This window comes from Malus domestica, chromosome 12, assembly GCF_042453785.1.
Source record: "Malus domestica chromosome 12, GDT2T_hap1".
Taxonomy (NCBI): domain Eukaryota; kingdom Viridiplantae; phylum Streptophyta; class Magnoliopsida; order Rosales; family Rosaceae; genus Malus; species Malus domestica.
This window is the reverse complement of record NC_091672.1, coordinates 218,384-223,928: the sequence shown is the minus strand read 5'-3', so window position 1 is coordinate 223,928 and position 5,545 is coordinate 218,384.

Genomic DNA, 5,545 nt, shown 5'->3' with positions numbered 1-5,545 from the left:
GAAGAAGTTATGACCATTTTAACACTGAAAGGTTCAAAAGAGGCTGATCAGTTTGTAACTGTAATGAAAGCAATAAACCCAATAAATCTAGCCGCCAAAAATGATGCAGCAAAAATTGGTTTAAAAGCAGCGTTGGGGGAGGAAATAAAGGAGAGTTTTTACAGAAATAATTTTGAAAAAAGAAAAAAAAAGAAGAGAAAGCTGCAGATTGTAGCGAAAAGGAAGAAAAAAGGCAAGGCATCAGCGTTGGGGAAGGAAGGAAGAAGAGACCTCGCTCGATTCTTTCGCTTTTATCTTCTCAAACTCATGTCTTTCTTTTGGTTCTATTTAAGGATTATGTGTAACTAATTTTTAGTAGTTACGGGCTGTTTTGAAGCCCCGAATATGATTGAAAGTTTGTTATGACATTTCGTTTGAATTACTTTTATGGAAGGATGAAAATTGCTTCACTACTTGTCTCATTGATGAATTCTTTATGTGTTTTCTACGGATGCATACTTAGTAAGCATATCTAGGATTCTAATGTTATGAATATGTGTGTGCCAACCCTTGTCGAATGAGGACCTACATATGTTCTAGAGTAGTACTTGTTAATTGTGATTAACATGTGAACCAATTTCTAGGATAAGTAAGACAATGCTAGTACTTACGATGTCTTGTGATGACTCAAACTCTTTTCGTTCTTAATGATTTCTACTTGTTAAATCTATGAACACGTCATTCTAGATTGCATGTTAGGGACTAAGTTCAGTTGAAAATGCCATTCTTTTAACATACTACATAAGAAAGAGTAATAGGTTGAGTTCTAACATTAAGCCAACTTGAGCATCTTCATCAAGAAATTAAAGGAATTTGAATGAAACATAACATGTTTGCATGATTATTTGGTGGTGGATAGCAATTCCCCTAACTCGTTTTCTTAATTTGTGAACTACTTAAAATCTGTTTCTGTCCTATTGTTGTTCGATTTAATTTAAATATCAAATCAACTCCAAAAATCCCAAAATTTTGTGTGAGTGTAGCTATGTGTGTCTAGTATCTTCATATAAAATGTCATAGACTTTAGATAAGTGTAATTCGATCAAATAATTAATTTTCGGTGGCTGGTCAGTAGGGACAGTAACCCATTTTTTGTGACATTTTAAGTAGTTAGATAAGACAATCTTCTGCGAGAAAGACCCTTATTTTCATATGCTACAATTGACAAATCTTAAGGAAAATCAATAGGACATTTGTGTGCTACTTTGTGGTGTGCTTTTAATCCTATCATTACAAACTACTTTAAAATCTTAGAATGAATACACTCATATTTCTATAGAGATTTATTATCTCTTTTCAAATTTTATTAAATACCCGTTGACTTTAATGGATTCATTTAAAATCTTAATTGAATACACATGGATTTGTAAACTCTTTTAAACTCCTAATTGTATACATCCCTTATTTTAGAAATAAAAATTGAGAATCAAAATATCTATTTTTACTTAGTATTACAGTAGAGTGATATTGGTTTTCAGTTATAAGTGAGAGTTTTTAGGTTTAAACCTCAATTAAATACTGAATTTGTACGCAATTTATTTCCACACCCCTTCACTCTATAGATATATCATTGTATAACAAAAAAAAACAAGAGGTGCCATTTGATAACCAATTCAATTTTCATTTTCCAATTTTTAGTTTGCATTTCTTTGAGCATTCAAAATAGTTACTAACCAAGTTTTCAATAAAAAGAAATGAAAATTGAAACTACAATGACCGTTAAAAATAGCTTTTAGTTTTAATAAACAATTACCAAACAAGTTTTCAATTAAAAATTAAATAAAACATGAATTGAAAATTGAAAATGAAATGGTTATTAAACAACTAGTAGAAAAAGTAGCTTTCATTTTTCGGATTCCAGTTATTAACTTTCATTTTCAATTTTTAGTTTTTGTTTTCAAAGTGAAAATAAAATAGTTATCAAACCAACCAGGCCAACCAGCTGAAGCTTTCCAGAGGGAGAAAGGAAAAAGAATAGGGCCTAGGAAGGAATGTGAAAGAGATTTGCAATCCCTAATTAGAAGGTGTCATTTGCAAATTCATCTTACATGCCTTTGTTCAACCCATGGAGGGCATTCCTAATCTCATTGTCTAATATTTTGTAGACCATTTAGTGTAAAGTATCGATTGTACAAAAAAATATTTTGTTGTCCATTTCTTAATAAGTTTGGCCTTAATCATTTGGAACTCCCCTACCCAGCAATCATAAATGAACATTGAAACCGAATAGATTATCAAGCGATCCTTTATTAAAGTGGTGGTAGCGGCTGTGGAGTAAAAAATAATCAAGAAAATTATGGAGGTGCCACGTGGACTTTTGGATGAAAGGACAAAATTACCCCTAATTCATCGTGGGCGCGTGATGCTTTTGGCCTTAATCTTAGGTGTTATTATTTTGCAGGTGCATTTTCGTCAAAGAAGAAGACGGCAGAAATTTGCATCCACAAATTGGTGCTTTCATTGAAGGTCTTGATTCACACTCTCGAAGAAGACTCTTACATTCAAAGATTCTCATTTTTTGTACGTTCTTATTCCTAGAATTTTTTATAAAGTTGATGCCTTCGTCAAAGGAGAAGGCATCACCTTGCAGCTGCAAGCCCAGACCGATGCCAACTTACAGCAACGAGCCTAGGCTCGCACCATAAGGGAGCTTAGCACGGCCTAGCGTAAGCAGGCCCAAGCTATGACCGCAACTTCCAAGGTAGTGGCCTAAGATTTGTAGGCCCAGGACGCTGCACAGGCCTAAGCCGTGCCAAGGGGAGCCCAGCGCCCATGATTCGACCTGTGTCGACGACCCGACCTGACCCTCTCTTGTGGTCCAACTCGAGGTCTAGCCCATTTTCGTGGCCCTCCTAACATCCCAAACCAGTCCAAGACCGGTTTAACCATCCTGACTTCAAATTTCTAAACTGACGATTGAATCAGGGATATTTTCACCCATTTCTCCGCAGATTTGACATATCCCAACTCAAATCTCACGCCCAAAGTCCACTACATTTCCACTACTCAAGGAGACACATACCGTCCAAGTTCTTTCAACCCAAATGGCGAACAACACTTGTCCTAACAAGTCATAGAGTTAACAAGCGTCATCATGCAACAGAATACCTTAGTGAATCAGCTTTTGCAGCCCACAGAGATGCAGTGTGCCTTAGACGAGGTATCCTAAAGCAAGACAAGGGTAGATGACGAACCTCTCCAACAACGTCCCAAAAAGTAGCCTCTCGACCAGCTACGAGCCGAGCGTTCATGGTAGTGTACACTTTCGACTAGGCTCTCGAGATAGCGTATACTCTCGTTTTAACGTGAGGAAAAGTGTGCACTTTCAGTTAAGCCCACGGTTGAGCATACACTCACGGTTGGGGCCATACTCTGATAATCGACATGAGCAACCTTTCAGGTGAAGTGTTCATTCACGGCTAGGCTTGCAATAAGCATATTTCACCTCACATCAGAGTAGGTAGCAAGACGGACGGAGAAAATCAGTCATTCAATCCGGCTCAAGTTCAATCGATAGCCAGCGAGAAATTTGCTCGCTTGCTAGGAACGTACCGTATGCACCACAGTCGCAGCATAGACGAGCCGAACACATGGAAGAGTAGCCTAGACTAACAAGTCACAACCGGGGACAGCCGAAAGCTCCGCTACACCCAACAAAGGTAAATTGAAAAAGAAGTAGAGAGGCTCATAACTGAGCGATTGCGCAATTTCCAACGCAGCAAGGTACTATGACGGGACTTGAACAACATAAGCAGGCCACCCTTCATGGATGAGATTGAGCAAGCAGAGCCTCCATGCAAGTTCAGCATGCCACATTTCACATATTTCAAAAGGGATGAAGACCTACAGAGACACCTGAAGCACTACCAAAGCGTAATGATCCTTTATCGGAACAATAATGCTCTCATGTGCAAGATATTTGCCACCACTTTACAAGGTGAGGTGCAAGATTGGTTCCACACCCTGCCATCGTAATCTAACTGAAGTTTCAATGAGCTTTCTTTGGTTTTCACCAAAAAGTATTCATCTTATCGCTCGATCAAGATGAAGTTCGACCACTTGTTCAACATCAAGAAGTACCCTAAGGAGTCGCTCCACAACTATATGAAGAGGTTCAAATAAGAGAAGGCAAAGATAGTCGGATGCAACGACTCGATAGCTAATGCAGTCATCCAAAAATGACTCACAGTAAACCACCCCCTGTTCGGAGAATTGATTATGAAAGAAGATCTTACTCTGACAAACTCTTTCGCTTTGGCAGAGAAACATGCACTTTGGGACGAGGTTTGGCAAGCAGACAAGACACCCGAGCAACCTCGAAAAGAATCAGCAGTAGCTTAAAAGAATAAGGATGAGAAACAATACAATAACAAAAGTAGGCAGGAGGTTGAACGTAGGGACCGATCCTCGACTAAAGGAGGCTTGACGCCCAAGAATTACTCAATATTCTCGATCTCAATCCACCAAATCCTCTGTGACATCAAAAGTGAACCATGGTTTAAGTTACCGAAGCAATCGAAGGGAGATACCTCCAAGTTGGACCACGCCAAGTACTGCACATTCCATCGAGGTCCCGGTCATACAGCCGATGATTGATACACTTGGAGGAATTACCTAGAGAAGTTGGTGAAAGAAGACAAAGCCAATAGATACTTGGACAAGCCAGCTGCACAGCTTAAAAGGAACGCAGACGCCGACGAAGAGCTGCCAACCAAGACAATTCAGATCAATGGCATTTTCATCGAGTCTGAGCACTTGGGAGCCACCAACAACTCTAAGAAAAGGAAGATCCAACATGCTCTCTTAGCCTTCCAGGTTCAGCCAGTAGACAACCAACTTGGACCTATCATTGATTTCACCGAGCAGGATGCCGACTGTGTTGATTTCCCACACAACAACGCACCAGTGATATCTGTCCAAATAGCCCACGTTATAATCGATAGAATGATGGTTAACAATGAAAGTGCAATTAATCTACTTCAGCTCTCAGTAATTCAAAAGATGGGCCTAGAAAACACAATCATACGTCAAGTAGAGGTATTCACCAGATTCAACAGACACACCTAGGTTATCATCGACAACATTACACTTGACGTGAGAACACTGCTAGTTGTCTCAAAGTAGAGTTCACGATAGTAAGCGGCATGTTTCCTTACAATAGGATCCTAGGGTAACCTTGGTTGATAAAGCTGGATGTTGTAACCTCTGTCAAGTATAAAAAAAATTTGATTCTGCATCACAGGATGAGGCGGAGGAGAAATCAAGTCTGACCAGGCCATATCTCAACGATGCACTGTGCAAGTATTGAAGGAAACAAAGAAGAAGATCTTTACCCCCGTAGAAGCTACCGAGGTCCAAATGGGCGATGAAGCTACAAATAGCAATCGTAGCAGACAGATCAAGAAGATAGTGTCACGAGATGGAAACACGAAGAAGACACTGAGCACATCATTCTTGATCCTCAGCAGCAGAAGAAAATTGCTAGAAGTCTGAGCCTGAAAGAAAA